Raw genomic sequence first — 20,488 nt, forward strand, 5'->3', positions numbered from 1 at the left:
CCTCCTCTGCGTAGACATAAGAAGTCAACAAAATTAGTATGGAGTAAAGAGAGGTATGCAAAACAGCGAAGAAAAGCTTGCACAAATCATACTTTTCTTTCCACTTTTTTTGGTAGTAAAAACCAAAGAAAATGGTAGAGATGCCGAGTGAGCCACTGCTGTCCGTTTGCTGTTAAATATTTGTCTTTGATTTAAGCCGGAGTTTGGGTCTCAAAGCGACACTTGTCCATCTTGAGGCCCCCATCTCCCGATCTCCATCTCCGGCTCCATCGACCTTTTTCGACCATTTGCATTGTGTTGGCCTGTTGTTTTTTTACCAATAGCACAAAGATGTTGGAGGCTTGGCCATGCCAAACTGACATGCAAGACACAAATCATGATTTGCTGGCTGGAAATGTTGCTGGTGGCATCCAACCCGTTTACAGCTGCGCCTGCCGAGACGTCAACAATGAAATTGTCAAGTGTTGACAAATAAATTTGAGGATTTCGAGGAGATTTACTTATGCTAATGAAAGACACTTGTCACAGATACTTGTACTCATGCCCATACCCTCCTTATAACTCGGCGGCATCGCCTTGAAGTGCGAGGCCACGTTGGTTCGCATAAATATGTTTGCACTCTTTGGTTTTTGTAGCCTGGAAGCTTGAGGAGTTGGCCAGCTTGGCTTAGGAGCCGGAAAAAGTACCGTAACAAATTTGCAAAGTGAAAGAATTTGAGTAGAAACACTAAATTAGCCAAAGGAATAGAGGAGAGGGGTTGGGAATGAGGATTTTCCTAGAATAGTAGGACTCTAGTTCGTCACATAAATATTTATGGATGTTAATGCTCTGACGTGAATTGCACGCTCAACATTGCAATTTTTAGAGGAGACAGCGATGGGAAATATGCTCCTAAGTTTACACTGTTCAAAAAACCACTTTATATGATTCAGATAATTAATCACATTCATCTAAGCAGTAGTAGTAAACAAATATTTTTAATAGATGCATTTATAATGCATTTTATTTTCGTACATCCCATTATTTATTTGATGCAAATGCATAAGCTTCTTCTACAATTTTGTTCCACTGCATAGCTGCTAAGCATTTCAGGTTGATTGGAGGTCATATCCGTAGCTCAACCTAATTAGAGTCCACCTGCCCGACGGGATCCATCAATCCAGAAACTATCCCTTCGCATCCCAGCATTTCACACGCTCATCAAATTGACGCCTCGACCATAAATCCAGCGCCAAAACATTGTAAAGAAGTGAAAAATCTCAATTGCCATCTACCTGTGAACTCTGGCCGATAAAAAACAATAAATTTCTAAAATACAACCACTAAATTGCATATCTTGCACACATACTGGCCACATATCAAGTGCCTATTTTGGGGTACACCGAAAAAAACATTTCACAAACTTTGGCTGTAAATAGAAATGGCTACTTAGCATCTCCCGTTTAGGACACAGAAAACTGGCATATGCTTAACAACATATTTTTAATTTAACCAGCTTAACCACGTCCATTTCGACCACACATATTCAATTTCTTGAGGACACTCTATTAATATTAATGCAACTACTAAATCTACTCATATAAAGTGCTGCGTTTTTTTGAGTGCATTTCAGCATAATTGAGTAATTAACTCCGAAAGTCACTCGAAACGAAACCAGTTCTCCACTCCACTCGTTCCACTGGCACTCAACATGCGCAAGCCGGTTTTCGCAACGAGTGGAACGGAACGGGCCGGAAACGAGAGTGCCATTGCCAAACGGTCCACCGTGGCTATGTTGTTGTCGACGCCGACGCCGGCAGCGCTGCCGCCGCTTATGCTGGAAAAAGATTCAGATACGTTCGGTTCGAGATACTTTTGCGTTCAGTTCAAGTTGAGCGCTTTCTGACGTTCGTACAACGCATTTCCGCGGCCGTCTGCAATTCGCACCAGCGGCGAGAATTTCGCGAAAAGCCCAACTGTCATTCTATCCGGTGTATAAATATTAAAGGTCCCCATTTGGGGAATTCGCATTTTATTCCAAAAACCATTTGTAGATTTGCGCGAAAATTGTGCTATTAAAGTGCCTGGTTATACCGAATTACATATATGTATAAAACATCTAACATATGCAAAGTATTTATTTTTAAAACCCATTCAAGTGCCAAAGAGAAAAGTTGTATGCAAAATAAAGCAAATAGCTGTATATTAAATATTAAAATCCATCTGCCTGCATAAAATCCATTGAATGAAAAATTCACAACAAGTGCAAAGCAACAAATTGAAAAATCACTGCAGCGTTGGGAAAAGTTGTGGCAAAAGTTTCGCATTTTCCCCGCCAATTTTCCCCCTTTTCGCGGTGACGCCTGCGCAGCTGTTTGGGAAAAATCTAATTGGATACTTTTCTGCCAAACGGACAGCGGAAACGGAAGTCGGCTGCCATTCGCATTAGACTTACAGACGCGGTCCACTGTGTAGGTAAGTCCATCAGGATAATTAGCCATTGCTGCTGGGCAGGAAAAATCTTTTGTTACATGGAAAAAATGGAAATAGAAGCAAGCCACTATGAAAATATTTCACACGATGATGACACTGACACCGAAAAAAGTAACTCAAGCTGGCGTTTGTCATAAGCTTCAAAACATGCCAAAATAATGTCAGTCAGTCAGTTAGCTTTTGTTTTCCTTTGCTTTGCATCTCGCACATATCTGGTATCTTGTATCTCGTAGCTGCTTTTTATAGCCTGCGTTTTATAGTATGATTAAATTTGACAGTTGACAGCATTTTGGCCTTATCTGACTGGCGCAAATCGCTCCACTTCCTCTCTCGTGTGTGTGTTTTTGTTAAATGTTAATTGTTGACAATTTCGTATAAATTGACAATTCAACTGGCGTTTTACATGGCTTACAGCCAACGTATCGACATTGGCCCGGCGATGAGTGTGTGATGTTTGGCCTAATGTATTATTAACTAGGCCAACATCAGAATGACTGCGTAGATATTAGGCCCACTTTACAAGGGCGTGATTTAATGGGCCAGTTGTTTATTTTTCTTGGCGTTTTTAAGTCCAGATTGGATGTAATAATATCACGGTTAATGAGCGGAAAACTTAACCGGTGATTTACACAGACGTTAGTTTTTCCATTTTCTGTGGCAATCAAAGTAGCAAAGATAAATAACTTGACATTGAAAAAAGGAAAAAATTAAGAATGTAATTAATGTTTGTAAAGTTACAAATATATCATATATCTAAATATTTTATTTGACAAAAAACGACTGCATTAAAGTATCAGCTAATGCAGACTTTTTTATTAGCTTAACAGATAACAGTCAAATTCCGATCTAAACTATTTCGATAATTGTTTATCTGTCAGCTAAAGATTATTCTGCTGTGGGAGCCCTTGCTTTAAACGTGCTAAAATGTCCAAAGCTAGCTCAAGAGTGACAAAACTTTTTCTTTGCCAAACTTGGCATTCTGCAGACAAACATATAAACCCACAAAATGGGGAAAAACAAATTTACTTTTTTGCCACTTTTGTGTGACCAAGTCAGGCCATGTTTCTTGCTGCAACAAGCATAAACATCATAAAGAAAATACAAAAAAAAAAAGATTGTGCAAGAGTAAAAGCAGCACAAGGTCAGAGAGAGGCACACCCGATGAGCAGCTGCCCTTAGCCAACAGTTCTTAACTTTTAACTCGGTGCCCTAAGCTCACGAACGTGGCGACTTCCGTCTGACAAATTTTTAGATTTCCAAAACAAATTTGCAACACGTACACGCGGCCAATAGACAGAGACCCAACTCTGGGCTTAGGTTTAAATAAGCGAATGAGATGTCTTTGTCGGCCTGGGGGCTTAATTTATGAGCCCTGGGCTATTATAATTCGCACTGTTCCGAGGCATTTTGCATAAGCAAATGTCTCTTTCATGTTTCGTTTATTCTTTCTTTCATTCTTTCTCTAATGTTTATTCAAATCCGCTGGCCGATTGTCTTAGTCGCCTGTCTGGTGTGGAAGTCTAGACATTCAGCAGGAAGGAAGCCCAAGATGGAGACTGCACTTGAACTTGAGACCCCTTACAAGTATTTGTTCCCCGGGAGTCTGTGAGAGGTTTCGGTGGTTGGTGGCAACCCTTTTTTGCATGCCACATTTTTTCCCTCGCATGTGTGCAGCTAGTAAAATAAAAACGAGGGAAAAACAAAACACAGCCCATGAATGAAATAAGCCTGGTCGAGGGTGAAATATCTATGGAGCTGGAGCGACTACGACTTCCCCACTGAGCTAACCAGACCCAGACAGCCATCATCCCGGACCCAGACACCTTTGTCTGGCCAGATCTTGATGTCTGGGCCAAGAGTGAGCCGCTTAGTGGCTTCCCAGCAGTCCGAGTCCCCCAGCTTTTTCTTGTCAACTATTGTCAAGGCTTTAATTAGAGATTTCTATTGCCATCCAATGTGTTATCCTTATCTCTATCACCCATTATGCTGATGGATTCAGCTGAGCTTGCTCATTTATATTATAATTAATATATGTATATGTATGTGAGGCAGACAGCTGTTGTAAGGGAATTGAACTTTGCCACTTAATTGAAACTTTTGCCTTGCCAACACAGTCAACATGGCGTATGGTTGATATAATTGCAGCTGCCAAAAAGTTATGCCAAGCAGTTAGTCTCTGAAACTTACTCGGGGCATACTTGCGTTAAATATTAATTACACGTGCTCATAGGCAAATTGTATTAACTTAGCCAGATATCATGATGAGTTTTTGGAACGCGCAGCAAATTTTGCCAAACGAATCCAATTAGGGTTTAATTAACGGATGGGCACTAAATTGTTTTGTGAGGTAATTCCAAATGCATGAATACATGGATTACACTAACAAGTAAACTGTAGTCTAATTAATATCTTCTAATAACGATAGAAAGTTCTCAGTGTGTTAAGAACATCTAATTAGGTACAAGCTGGGAAGAGGCATATATTATGTAAAAACACATTAATATTCATTTAACACATGTGCATGATGTGCATACATATTAAAATCCAAATATAAAGTTTTTTGAATGAATGAATATACTTAAAAAATTCAGCTTATCAAAAATATATCTGCCTATTTTAAATTAAGAAAATTATCAGATTGAGCTCCTTTAATAAGCACCATATTCTTAAAAAAATTATGTGAGCTGTCAAATCAAATACCATTTCAATCGACACTATGAACATTTCTGTATAATCAAAGTGAATACAAATTTTGCTAATTCCATCTTATCTATGATTGTTAAATAAATTCCACCAACCAGAGTTTATTCTGTTTAGATAATTTTGAAGAAAGACAAAAAATCTGTGAACGAAGTGGGCCATCGACTGGATTCTTTTTCTATATCTCCCGAGACAAAGAATAAAGAATACGCCGACGCCAAAGAACGACTTTGATATGGGCTGATGATGAGCTCTAATTTCGAAATTATACAAGATTGGCTGTGAGAAGAAGAACTGGAGCTGAGGATGGAGATCTTTTGAAGAGGCTGTCAGCTCGGAGGCCCAAGTTTTGGTTTCAGTTCAGTTTTCAGCTCCTCGCCGTAGTTCTTGTTATTGCCGCTGTTGTTGTTGCCCACATAACAAGTTAATTTTGATGTAAATTTCTGTTTTGGTACCCGAACGAACGAATGGCAAAACCGAGACAACAGCGAAACGAAAAAAAGAGGAAAAAATCGAACCGGTTAACATAATCACTTAATTTTGTGATTGTGTATCTGTATCTTGGAATCGGCATCTGTGTGTGTCTCTGCCATCGTTTTCAGCTCGTAATCGTCTTTTGGAACTCTATACCCATGCCATTCGAGCCATTCGGTTTGGTGCTCTTTGTATAGAAGTGTCAATATTATTAAGTGATGATGTCCCCATCTGAGGCTCAAACTTTGATAAACGAGCCGATGCTGTAAATAAAACTGAGTAACAAAAAAGAGAAAAAAACCTACAAAAGATAAATAAACAGAGGCCGGCTAAGCTCTAACTCAGCCGAGTTGATAAATTGTATCTATATTTATGTATGTTGCTACCAGCAAATAATTTACAATGTTTGAGCGGCCAAACTAAAGCCGGCAAGGGAAAAAAATGTGTAGAGTAACAAAAAAAGAAAATACAAACAATTTTGCAAAGCTGGCAAAAGCAAAAATACACAAGCAAAAACAAAAAAGTAGCTAAAAACAAGCGCAACATAGAGCCACAGAAAAAAAGTCACTCCAAACAGAAGAAAAAAAATGGAAACAAATGCTGAATTATTAGCACACAAATCGCCGGCAGCTGAAGAAGAAGAAGCGGGAGGGTCAGTGGGTGGGACGGGTGTTTTTGTTTATATTTTTATTTTTGCTGCTTATTCATGGCAGTAGTCACAACAAAATCACAAGAACAAATTGCCAAGAAACGCAAAAAAAAATTTGCAGAAATAGCAACACGTGAAAACCGCAACAAAAACCTGGCACTGCTAAAAAAACGGGGTGGCTGAAAAAGAAAACTAAATAAAATAAAACCACACAGAACAAACTAAAGAAAACCAGCCACAAAAACGCCACTCCAATATGACGAAAACAAAAACTAAAACACATACACTCGCCTGCATTTGGCTCCATCTCCATATGAATGAGGCAGATGTTGCGGGGGCTTCTGCGAAAGTTGTGTCAGATTACCAGCGGATTGAGATACTCTTATATCCTTGAGAACTTATTGAGCAGCCCTCGCTGCTGCAATTACCCTGCATCGTCTGCATCCTCCGTGTGTGTGTGTGTGTGTTTTTGCCCGTGTGCTCGTGTGCGGTTGCCCATGCATTTATGACGATTTTAAGCTCGCAGGCATCATCAGCAATGCAATGCAGAGATGTTGGGCAGAGGTAACCCAAGCTGGCCAAACAAGCGAGCGTTAAATCCAAACTAACTATAAATAAAGCAAAAAGCCAACAATGGCAAAAAAATCAACAGAACTCTTGATAAGGGGAGGGTGGGGATAACTCACACTTTACACACAAAGCGCAACAATATTTAGGTTCATAAGAATCTTATAGATTCACATCTCTACAGAATCAAATATGTAATTTTTGATCAATATACTTAAGGTTTTTATTAAATCAATATGAAATGTATTTAATTGAGTATTCCCTTATCCTCTTCTAATTGTTTGCACCGTAATATAATACCACAAAAATTTGAGAAGTTTCCAAAGATAGTTTCCCCAATAAATTTCGTTCTGTGTAGGCAGCTGAGAAAACGAATGCGCCGGGCGAGAGAAAACAAAGCAAAATAATAATACAAATAAGTATTGATGCATAGATACGAGGGTAGTTAGATGGACGAACGGAGGATGTGCCCCAGCGAACGTAGCTCCAGCTCCACCCCTCCCCCAACTGCATTTATCCCCCAAGTCCCTGCTCCAGTCTATCCACACTCATCATCATCATCCGCATCCTCATCATCGAAGTTGTTGTCCTCTGCAAACGTTGTCGCTGGGCGATCGCGTAGCCGTTGCCATAATTGTTTAGTTAGCCCAAGCGGCCAAAAGCGTCCCGCCCCAGTCGATTTCTCTGTTTTTCTTCGACTTTGGGCCACCTGAGAGCTACGCTATCGGCTGCCAAGTCACTGTGGGATGGTAATATTTTAGATATCGGCAGCTAAAGAAAGACTTATTACCCAGTTTTCATCAACAAAAATGCATTATTTTACAGAGTTAACAGCAACATAAAGTTTTGGTCGTAAACTACGCAAAACTTTAATACACTTATTATAAGGCTTTTATTGCGATTCAAACATATAGTATAAATCTTTGAATGAAAGATCATATAATTGATTAAATTGACTGACTTATGAAGAACCTTTAACTTCAAGCATTATTGCTTAACGATACAATAAAAGTATGAAAGCTTAAAAATACCTAGATATCTCTTATTTTTTAGAGATAGTTTCCCAGGCCACTGTGCCTAGTCGCGGCTGCTCCTTTGTGCAATCATGCGCAGGCAATAAGCCCAAGAGCCGCCGACACTGTTTGGCTGTTTGGATTCGATGTTGTGGCCAATACACCCTTTATGCAGGGGCCACGGATCGGATCCAATCCGGCCATCGGAGGAAAAAGGCTCAGCTCAGTTCGTAGCTAAAACCTGATTATGAGTGGCCCCAACTGTTTTGTTGGCTTACATGTTGTGTATTCTAACACGCTGCGGACGTCCTCATCATCATCCTCGTCGTCGTAGTCGTCGTCGTCATCATCGTTTCTCGGATCTGCTGGGCAAACAAAATGCGTCTTTAATGCAAACATGCAGCAGCGGCAGCGGCAGCAGCAGCAGCAGCAGCTTCCTTTGAAGTTGGCTAGGAGGGATTGGGAATGAGGGCCAGAGGAAGCTGAAGCTGTAGCTGGCGAGGCCATTGCATGTGCGTACAAAACTTTAAACAGGAATTTTAACAACTTGCTTTGTACTTAGCTTGTACTGCTTGGCTGCTTTGCTGCTTTTCAGCGAGCCGGCGAGCGATGAACGTTCGAACAACCGCAAAACAACATTCAACTTGCAGCTACAACAACTGATTTATAAAGAAAATTTCTATGCGTCGTCTCCGCAGCGATGGAAGAGCCCAAAAAGGAAGTGCATGCCGTCGGCGGACGGATTATAGAGGGGTCAGGTGCGATGGGGGATCGAATGCAGGTAACTGCATGCCAGACAACGTGCCACAATAGCAAAGAGCAGAAAAAAATAACAGACAAAATGCACTGGCACCGGCGATCGCAGCCAATTAGAAGATTTCATATTTATGCCACCATGCATTTCAATTAGTCGCCAAAAGCGAGAAAAGTGTGCGTAGAGGTTAAAGTTGAAAGGCGGATCTTGGGGTTAGGAAAATACCTTGGGAAAAATGCTTAACAAACTTGTTAAAATATGCCTCAGCACATAAATACACAATCATAAATCAAATTATAAACAATTGATTGAGTAAGTAACAACGCAACGTTTAGTATAAATATTAAAGTTAACAACAGATTAAAGCCACATCAGATTGCATTTGCCAAATCGAGGTCAATATATAATAGTTGTCCATTAATTTTTTTCAATAAATAATCAGTTGTTTTAATGTAAACATCTTTATGGCTGCACCATCAATCATCCCACAGATTTCATCTCTGTGCATTTCAATTAGCCATCGCTGGGGTTAAAGTTGAAGCTCAAACACCGGCACATCAAAGCCAGCATAATCAATACGAAAAAAAAACATAAAAAATATAAACAAGAAATATGAATATACAGAGGCAGCTGGTATCAAACATCCACGGCAGTTCCAACTGTAGCGCCAACAACTTGTTGCCTTATCGCGATAATTAACAAAAGTTTAATAGTCGCCCCCGGCGATCCTCAGCTGCTACCTCGTGTTTATATTCGATGAGTCCACGCCGGGTGGTCGCCACATTTTGCGGCTTTTTTTTTTTTTTTGGCGTTCGAACTGCGATGGTTATGAAAAAGTTTATCTGATGTAATTAAAAATTGCCACTTGCCGCACACATTTTAATTATGGATGCGAAAATGGCAGACGCACGCAATCGGAACGATGGAAAACGAGACTCTCGAACTCGGCCCAAAAAGAAGGTCAGGGCCGGAATGCTTTTGGCGGCTATTAAAACTGCATTACAAGCAGCCATCGATAGATGCGACAGCTGCTCCACATCGGCGGAGAGCAGCTTCTGTCAGCTCCCAAACTGTCTGGATGCGGCGCATCAACATCAAAGTCACGTCTGTTACACATTTCTCATAATCGTTGAACTCGAGTGGCTGGCAAAATGCGTTCGGCTGCTGCCTTTTTGGCGAGCCAGCCGAAGGAAAACCGCATTGAGATGTTCTGTTTTCGACTTTCGACTCCGGCTACCGCTCTCAAGTGATGACACATCAAGGTGGCCCACGGATACATCAACTGCACATATGTACATAGATGTATATATTCGCCAAGAGCAATTCAGCTGGCTGCAACTGAAGTGCTGCTCGGCGGAGCTTTCCTTTTACTTTGAGACGAGCACGTCGTGGATGGAGTGCTCAACGCTGACAGCTCCAGCTGAGCGGGAATTGTCTTGCCTTGGGTTTCTTTTTTAAGGATTTCTATCTTAAAAAACTAAAAACTTCTTTTTTAGGTCACATGGCACTTGATCTGCTCTAAAAATGATATAGCGAACAAGATTTGGACTGTTGATATCATAAAAGGATCAGATACTTATACATTTACCTTATGCATCATAATTGTATGTTATTAAAGACAATAGCTTTTTATTAGAATAATCAACTATTGAATTCAATGGTAATTTGTTGACAGTTTGGAATTATTACTTGTAACTTTGTATCGCAGAGTTTGTGGCGCCCTTGACATCGAGTTTCGCACCGTAAAGCTTTTGCATTGTTTGGCTTACATCGATGCGGAATCTCGTTACACCCTGTAGTCACAATCTCACGCCAGCCTACGCGAAGTTAGATATATATATAATGTATGTGTGGGTAAAGCATGGCTCAGAATGTTCGTGCCTCTTCGACAGCCATTTAGCAACAATAAACAATAAACGTACACCAATAAATGACATCAGTTTTATTAAAAATAAATCCAAAAACGCCAGCCAGCTTTGACAGGCGACAGCGGCTAAAAGCCAATCACCGACGAGTTGGGCTTTGGCCTAGCTTTGCCTTTGGTCAGTGGAAATAGGGGTCCAACGTAAAGCCAAGACACCTGTGCGCTCCAATCCTCAAGCGAAACGTGTTCGCACGCTGGCAACTTGGGGCTCTGAGGCGGCGTGACGCCAACAATAGGCAATACAGCAACCTGACCTTTCTGCAAAGAAAAGGAAAACATAAAAATAGTATGGAATAAAATAAGAAAAAACCTATGGAGCGGCGTATGGTGGATGTGGAGGCCACGAGATGAGAAGAGAACCCATGAACACACCCACCCAAGAGACTCCACATTCGTCATGCCCAAGGGAGTGCGAGGTCTGAATGGGTGATGTGGGTGAGAGATGGGGCTTGGATGTGGCTTGGACAGGGAATATGGATGCGGATGGTGATGTGGAGGGATAGGGGGATGGGTATGGGTATGGCAGTGGAATGGGCACTGGGAGCCGGAGCTGGAGCTGCGGATGGGGACAGGCGAGCTCATCAAATTCTCGCATGTTGCCCTGTCAAACTGCACCAGTGACAACGCCATCTGCAGCTGCTGCTCTCGGTGCAATTCCTTTGAAAAATTCCACCAGTTGCAGTGGCACTGAGGGAAACGGTTACCTCGAAAAAGGAGGTTACCACCAAAAGAAATTAGTAATTACTCGGGCACTAAATTTCGAAAAGTCCTAAAGACTCCTTAAGTAAGTATACCGAAGAAGTGAATATGTCTTGAGGTATTTCGCCAAATGTTCAATATTTTCCAAACTCTAACAGGTACACATATTTTTATTATCCTTTCAAGATTTTTGTAACTTGTTTTACCATATATTTTTAGTTTCTTCCTAAACACAACAATAAACTCTGTTGGCTTTCTCTTCGCATATCTCGTTTCCTTCGGTGTAAGTTCGCTGCTTTTGTTTGCTTTTCCGCGCCTCCCCATAATGTTTTTATGATGACCCACGGCGCAACATTCTCCATGCAGCCTCTGCTCGGCTCCCCCAATCCCCCGATCCCCTGACATTATCCCAACGCAACTGCTGCCTTAATCCGCTGCTGTCTTTATTTTTGCAACTGGCTGCAATTAGCTGCAGTTGCCTGCAACTATTCTTGCCACACACGGATACACCAGCATGCCAGACTGGATGGCGTTAAGACGGCCAGGCGTAAAATTAATTTTACAAAATCATATACATATACAAACGTGTGTATGAAGAGAATAAAACAAATACTCCTACCAGCTAAAGTGAACGGGGAAAATGCAATGAAATTTGAGCATCGATTGTGGGTCAGACCCATTGACAGGCCAAAAAAACACAGCTGGCCACAAGCTTCGCAACTCCCTCGAAAAAGCGATATACTCGCAACCAAACGTGTACGTATATTAAACTGGATGGGGGGTTGGGGAGACGCCACTGGCAGCTGCCGATTCTCCAGGTAGCCAAAGCCAAACGCGAAGACACTGCAATCCATTTCAATTGCCGCGTCGCGTTTAAGATTACGCAACCGATTAGCCAGGCAGCTGGAAAATGCGGCCCACGGAGAGCAAAAAGTATAAAAAAAGGAGTTAAATGAGGAGAAGCACGCGTTTCTTGGCCAGCAAACTTGTTTATTAGACGGCCAGTTAGGTGCGATTTTTCCGGCACGTGCCTACCTACAAAACTCTAGTACTTTTCGTGATCTTCTCAAATGACAAAATCCGGCGTCTGCTCTTGACTTTGCAAAAATCGAATAATACGTTGCACAAAATTCGTGTGTTGCTCAGCAATTCTACTGCAGGGCAATTAAAAATCAATGTTACAACAATTTCATTGTCAGAAAAAAAAAACAATAAAAATATTGAAGCACTGGCACATTTTCCGAAACTAGGGAGTCAGCAAGAAATTGTCTGCTTCTTGGATAGAACTTTTCATTTATTAATCAGTGGCATAAAACGACAAGTTTGTCAATAAGAGTGCAGTTGGGTGGGACTATGTGGTGCAAGTGGTGCAAGGGGTGGTTGCTGGTGGTGGTGCAATCAACTCGGAGACACAGACATAGCGCAAACAAACTGCAAAATGCTAAAAGTGAAGCTAAAACTGCATAGCAACCGGAGCAAGGGTGCAAATGAGGAATCGACAAGGGGGATACTGCAGACTAAGTTCGATCGAATATCTTAGGAAACAAAAGTATTTTAAAAACTATTCAGATTAAAAATAATAAATGGTTAGCAATAGTGGTTATTTTATACCTGAACTAATAATATTCTTAGAAATTAGAACAAATCAAATGTCTCAATACAGAAAATTTATATTTCCATATTCATTTCAATATTATTACTCAATATATATTTTTACAAAATATTTAACAAATGCATAATGGCTGTATAGTTCTAAATATATTCCACATCTCTCTCCGTTCATACCTTTTTTAACTACAGGGTATCACAACAACTCAAACAACATCCCACTGCAGTTTGCAGTCAAAGTTGACTCTTTTACGCATTTTTAAGCGCTCCTCTTCCCAACCTCCCCCAACTCCCCAACTTACCCCCTCGCACACACGCTCCCCGCCCTCCATGCCTGGCTGGCTGGCGTAGTGTGGGAAAAGTAGGCGTGGCCATTGGGCATTAAACGGTATATTTCAACTTTAGCTTAAGCTTTTGCTTTTGTTGCCTGCCTGGGTTCGTTGATTTCATTTGGCTTTACTTGTGTGTTTACTCGTTTTTCTGTGTTTTTTTCTCCTTTTTTGTTTTTAGTGTTTTTGTTTTATTCTGCCTTGCTGCAATTAATTGAGGAACGTTGACTAAAAAGAAGAAATTTGAAGGGAGAGGCAGCAGCAAACAAACAAACAAACAGAGACGTCATGTGAACTGTCTGGGACAGTCTTTGTATCCCATATCCTGTGAGCTTGTCCATTAATGGGCTCCCCTAATCAACTCAACTTAGTTCGCAGTCCGAAAAGGAGTGCGGGGTATGCGATAATCAGACAGTCATGCCTGCTCATCGGGCATAAGGAACTTGATGATTGAGTTTGGCGGGAGCCGGCTAAATTGATTCATTAGTCAAAGTGACTCTTATTTAGCAAAGTCTGAACTGCATTCTATGCGATTCGATTTGCGTGCGCCTTAGCATTCATTTATTTATCAAATTGCCTTTGATTTGTCAATTAAGTATGCTATTTATGCTTATTAAAGCTGGCGCCATAAAAAAGAAAAAATAGAAATCGAAATGCTAAACACGCCCAGTGCCAGTAAGATATTCAACGGGCCAGCCAACCGGTTGCTGGCCAATCTCGGCTGCCTTTGGCCAATAGTCGTTCTGGCCAACTGGTTGATTGGTCTCCAACTGTTATCAATAAATGAGCCGCTTGCCGTTTTGATTGTGTCACATTTTGTGTTTATTACCCGGTCCATATTTATGGCAACAAAATCTATTTTTATTGCCAAATAAATGCTGTATTTGATCGCTGGCAAATCAACAGGCGGTCCCGGCCAAATGGAACCAGTCATCCCCATAACGGTCAACGATCAACAGTAACCACTCTCCCACGCAAATTTCAAAGCCTTTTGCCCATTGGTTTCTTTAGCTAATTCCCACAGCGATTTGGCTATTTGGGTTGGTCAACACAATACCAGACTGCACCCTACGCATTAAATGGCGGCGCACATTTATTTCGCCATATTTGGCGGAGTTTCGTGCAAATTGATGTAGAGATTTCCCGCATTTCCACGGGTAGAAGTTAATTAAAGAGGCTACAAAAGGGGATTTTATAGCGGGTGAAAGTTTCCCGCGGGGGTTGCATATCAGATTATTTAGTTGTTTTAATTAAAAGAGGTAAAGAGCGCTTTTAAAGAACTCAATCAATGTTATGTACTGTAATGTTTGTGAACCCCCGGCAAGCTTTAAAAAATGTTCAGAATTCGCATCAGTGCACCAGAATAACCAAAATAAATACAACCGGCTACTTATTCCCCATACTCTTACTTTCCACCCCGGCAAAAAGCCAAAGAGTCAGCCAGAGATCAGCAACTGTACGATATCTATATGTAATCTATATATAGTGACAGCGACAGGGGAGCGGCCCAAGCCATCGGAGTGTCACCTTTTGCGGTTCTCAGTTCAGTTCAGCTCAGATCCCCGATCCCCGATCTGAGATCCCCCCTAGTCACCGAATCCATGATTCCCCCGGATTCCGCCACATAACCGCTCTGCGTCCGCTGTCAGGCGTAATTTTATACGATCAGCTTTCGATTTGGCTGAAGCCTGAGGTTAAAAATTAACATGACCAGAGCCGGCGATAAGTTGAGATTGCGATTGGGCTGTGGGCTTTTGGCTTTCGGCTTTGGGCCAATACCACCGGCAGCAGCAGCCCCAACTCAATGTAATTTTGTGGTTTTCGTACCAAAAACAAAAAAGTTAAGTGAAATAAAAACTAAAGGTAAAAGAGGAGAGAATGCCAAACGTTGTCGGCCGCACTGCAATTGATATGGCCAAGGGACGCGAACGATGAAGCGGATTCGGATACGGATTCGTATTCGATTGTCAAAGCCATGTAAAATATGTGTTTGTGTGTGTGGTGTATGTGCTGGTGGCTATCTGTGTGTGTCAGTTGCCTTGCGGTTGTACCGCCCCCTCCACAGCCCCTTTCTCCATCCCCCTGATGAGCTGTCTTCCCCTTGGCTTTATGCGATATGAATTACACAAGTTTCCTGGCACTTTTGTGCGAGCGTTTTATGGTCGTTTTCCTCTTTATTATCATGCAGATGTGTGAGTGTTCGTATCTGTGTGCAGGAAGGTAAGAGTGTGCGTTATAATATAATAATTAAATGAATTGCCAAAGTGTGTCCGTACCAGACGTGCGTCGTTCATCAGGGCATGCAAAATAGGGATGGGAAATACTAATTTTGGGTACAGCAAATTTAAAATTTAGTATTTAGGATAGAAGAAAAGGTTAATTAGAATATAATTATTAACTCATTGGGCATTTAAATTTATATAAAATATAATATACATCTACAAAGCCAAATAAAAAATTTAATGAACCCAAAGGGGGATTAAATGCATGTATTTTAAGCTTCTTAAAATTTGTATAGTTTTTACACCCCCTAGAAGTATTCTATCTACCCCTCACGTACTCCTCTTTAGTGCTAGTACACGAGTGTGAATATTTCGCTGAACTTTTTAGAAAGCCAGCAGGACGCACCGACCAAGTTCCTCTCGTTGGCCTGTCGAAAAAGGGTTTTTATTTCAGCGGCCTTTATTTGCCTTTCCTTTCTCGCCTTTTTCCCTCGGCTCTGTTCTTTTACACTCGAGGTGTCAATTTCAACGCCCTTCTTTTGTTTGGCAAGCATGCGGATCTACATATATAATCAGGTATATGCATATGGATATTATATGGCGAGTACATGGTTATATATATGAATATTACCCTCGTTTTTAATTTCTGCCAAATTATGCAGAATGTTCGCCTGCCCTCTCGAGGGTTAACAAATAAACTCTGCACTGGCAGAAAATAACTGAAAAAATAAATCTACGCTGGTGACCACACCCACTGCGAACGTGGGAGCGGTTGACGCCCACAATCATGGTTGGGAATAAATATTGGTACATATTGTGAATTAAAATGCGTAGTCTTTGATGTTGATGGGGATGTGTACCATGATAGAGCTGGAAACACAGGAAACAGGAAGAATTTATTAGTCTTTTGTTAAGTTTTCGCAAGTCCCATTAATGGTTTATTATTATGTATTTAGGATGTATTAAAATCTGAGGAATATAACAAAAATTGGTAATTCACAAAATATATTATAGGCCATAATGATCCTTGGTATGACTCATATGTATAATATTTTTACTTTTGTGGGCAATTTGAAAATGCATTTTTCTTGGTGTTTCTCATATAGGCAGGCTGCTCTGTGGGGCGTTGCAATATCAGCACCTCATCCTTTAGCTCACACACATGTGTCGCCTCTACTCCGTTGCATGAATTATTTTTTTTTTTGGCTTCGCAGTTTAGGTTTTTTATTTTTTTTTCCATTTTTTGGGTGTGTTCTGCAAGTGGGCTGGCAGAACTGGCTGTGATGGGTGGATTGGGGGAGGCGGTGGGATGCTGTGTGGGGCGTGGCCTGTTGCATTTGCATGTGCTCCATGCAACTGACAACTCAATAAAATGTCGCTATTTTAATTTCGCCTTGATGTCGTCACGCGGATGACATAAGGCCGCTCCACCGCTTCCACTTTTGCTGATTCAGTTCGCAGCTGCAGCGCGCAGATGATGATGATGTGTATATTGCCAGGGTGTATTATAAGTTTTATGGCTTTGATACCAGGAAAATGCAACAGAGTTGAAAATGTGGGGAAGCAGTTTATTAAATTAAAACCGCTGAAATTGAGCGCGTACTAAACGAGAAGAAAACTTAAGTTGTTGATGCTCGTAAAAGCGTTGGCCAAAACTTTGTGCAAACCTAAAATTTGATGGGAAGCTGCTAAAACTTAAATTGAAGTCTTAAGAGATATTAGCCGAAAATGCTTAGTTCCAGAGTAAAAGTTATGAATATCGATTTTTAAACTATCTGCAACTATATAGTCCGCACATCAACAAATTTATCAGACAGTAAATCTATCATTAAGCCAGCATGATTGTAATTAATTTGAAATACATTTTCCGCTCCTCGCGTTGATCAGGTGTATAATTCCCCAAACGCTTTGCTTTCTCGCTGATTTACCGGCTTGGGTTTCGAATTAATTTTAATTACGGCGAGACAGAGAAAGGCAGCTATTGTTGCTGTCTCATCAATTCGCGACCCCAGCGGAAATGGCAAGAAACAAATTTGAGGAGGTGGAGCGACTTCAGCTTAAATCGCAGCAAGTGAAGCATTTCGGTTTTGGGTTTTTGGTACTCTGGCAATTGAGCGCGAACTTCTTGGCGGACTCCTTTCTGCATTTGCCATTGCCTTTTTGGCCTGCTTTGGTTGCACTTTTCCCCCGCCAACCCTTTACCCGCTGAACGCGCTGTGTTTTACTCAATATTAATGAAGTCATTAAGACGACATCTTCCTCGGGATCGGCGCGTAATGCGAGCGAATTATTAACAACGTTCTCCACACGAAAACAAGCTCAAAGCCCCAATATACCCCCGGCTTTAACTTGAAGCCCCACCGACTTCTTCGGCTGAAGTGGCGTGTTTCTGCCGTCCCGCCAACGGCATCAATAAACAACAACAGCAACAACGAAATAATACACGATATGCAGTGCAACAACAATCCGAAAAGGAACACAAGCGGCTTTCATAAATTTGCATGTCGCTGTCACAGGCAAGGGATCGGAACGGATCGGATCGCCAAAGGGGGCCAGGTTATGAGGGGGCGTGACAACAAGTCAATTCGGCTCTCCTGCTCCCCAAAATGTGGCACAGAAATCTGTTTTCGGCAGGCCAGAGAAGTGAAAAATCTTTAACAGACAAGACGGGGCAAGGCAAACTTTAAGTACGACCATTAAAGTACTCTTTTTGAAATACTTTTTTGGGGGAAGATTTTAGATTCTCAGAAAAAAATGATATAGATTTAATAAAGCCATATATAGTTGGTTTTGAGATATCTCAATAAATAAAATATATTAATTAAATTTCGACAATATTCTAATATGCATACTGCAAGTAGAGATTTGTGTTTCGTAGTATCCCAAAGATACATTTAGCTCTAATTTATTGAGATATATGCTTAATTATTTGAAATATTTGATATATAATCTTTTGTATTAATATACTTCGTACTAACTAAAATATAACTTACAACATTCGTTTAAGCCCCAATCAAAAAGGGTACTTCCACATTAAATGTAAACACCGAAAAAAGCCAAAGTGGAAGGGAAAAAATTAACATTGGGGTAAAAAGAAGTGCTGGAGCAGCGCAAAAAAATTGTTGAACGCATTAGAAGATTGATGCTGGCGGCTGTTTGCTCAGGGTTGAGACTGTGGACTTGGCCGAAAGTGATTGCAATTTTTGCTCTCTTATTTCGCCATGTTTACTTTGTGCATGAGCAGATTTCCTTCTTTTCGTTTTTTTCACGTTTTTCAGCAATTTTTTCTGTTTTTTTGTATTTTGGGTGGCAAGTGAAAAGAAAAGGAAACGAAAATCCGGCGGGAAGGAATGCAAATGCAAACACAAGACGTATTCAAGTTGGTGGAGATGTTGATTTTGGTGCTTCCTTTTGGCCATATTTTAGGGGAACTGGGTTAATAAGATCGCCGGACCGTGGGCAGCCACTCTATTCGGCTTTTTTTGAGTAGCCGCATTTAATAAATAGCTGCTTTTAGCCCGGCCAAAAGCGACTCATTTATTATGCATCAAAGATAAACCTAACTGAGATTAATGTCTCACTTCGGCAGGAGCGACATGGGCGATAGATAGTCGCTAGCCACTGTTTGCCGTCACTCACCTGAAGCTAATCATCTCACCTGGCCAAAAGCAGGGAGTAATTTATAGCAAAAGGGTGAGAATCGGGTATGAGTATGGGAGATTAGCCCGACCAAGCTGTGCCAATTATGTCCACAGGTTGTAATAAAATAAAGTGCACGTTTTATTATTCAGAATCCAGATCAAGCGGGATCTCGGGCTCAGGCAAATCCAATTATCCATCGTTGTTCTCGGTTATTGTTGCTATATGGGTACAAGCTGTGGGTACTTTAATTTTAATTTGCCGGGCAGCTGCAAAAAAGAGAAAAGCCGGCCAACACGCAAAGTCAGAGCTGTTGAAATTGTGCTAACCTTGGATCTCCTCTCGAATGGGTTCGTTTTATTCACTCTGCTAATTTGAATTAATTTTGTTGTCAACACGTAGTCATATAAGGATGTGAACAGTTAGCAGGCAATCAAAAGTGTAATTGGGGGCCAAAGGAAGTCGGTCGGCCAGGCAGGTGATATGGGGCCCGACCATGGGAAAGGAAAGAAACTGCCATGAGATGGGTTTTTAAATCAGATTTTTGGGAGATTGTGCAACCACTGGAAAATTCAAGGGGGGACAAACTTAAAAAAGGGAATCAAAAAGAGAAGAAAAGTGAATGGGAAACTAAGTGCCACCCTTTAGAGAGGGAATTCAGAACAGTAAAGCTACTTAAAAAGATATTAGAAATGTTAAGTTATGTGAAGTAAAAACACTTGATAGTAAGGTCTTAATTACTATTAATCTTACACTAAATGGAAAAGTTTTAAGTATTTTACTCTCCCTACATAATAACTATTCGTTATGAAAGAAATCAAGGTCAAAGTAAATTGCATAATCCCAAAATCGACCCACTATTGGCAGATGACCCAAACTTTCCTCACTTGCCAGCAACACTTTCGCGTAACGCCCCAAAACAGAACCTCGTTAAGCTGTTCCCAATTTTCGGATCGTTTTCCTCGGTGAAATCAAATCTATTAACGATCGATGGTGCTGTCGCGGATTTGGAGGGGAGAACACCTCCCGGACTCTATGTAGGTTGCCTAGGAACGCCCAAAAACTTTAGTGAGATCGTTGCGATTCGGTACCGCCGTTAAATACAGACCGCAGATTCTATAAATCAGGCGGGTTTCTCAACACCTCGGACACTTTCGAACCCGCTCATTAAAAGCCATTAAGGAAAATATTTCGCTTGGGAAAAATTATGGCGTAAATGATACCCAATCCCGCCCCCAGCCACAACCACCTCCATTTTGGCCCGGCGACAATAAACGACCTCCAAGCTGCGAGCCCGGCTATTCGCAATTCGGCTTAAACGCGTTGCGGCGGCTCAACTCGGTTTCTGTGTCATTTTCTTGTCTGCAGCTCGGTTTTAAGCGTCAAATAAATTTAAGTCTACACCTAAACAGCCAGCAAACAAAATAAAATAAGGCAC

At 41.2% G+C, this 20,488-nt stretch overlaps 1 protein-coding gene across 1 annotated transcript in view; it reads left to right on the forward strand.

Moving 5' to 3' along the window:
* Positions 1-1,857: 1,857 nt before the first annotated feature.
* LOC117141983 overlaps positions 1,858-20,488 on the forward strand; it is a 58,731-nt gene continuing 40,100 nt past the window's right edge. Inside the window, exon 1 of the mRNA XM_033305792.1 lies at positions 1,858-2,454. The gene's annotated coding sequence lies outside the window, so the exon portion shown is untranslated. The remainder of the gene's footprint in view (positions 2,455-20,488) is intronic.

Source organism: Drosophila mauritiana, chromosome 3L, assembly GCF_004382145.1.
Source record: "Drosophila mauritiana strain mau12 chromosome 3L, ASM438214v1, whole genome shotgun sequence".
NCBI classification, from domain to species: domain Eukaryota; kingdom Metazoa; phylum Arthropoda; class Insecta; order Diptera; family Drosophilidae; genus Drosophila; species Drosophila mauritiana.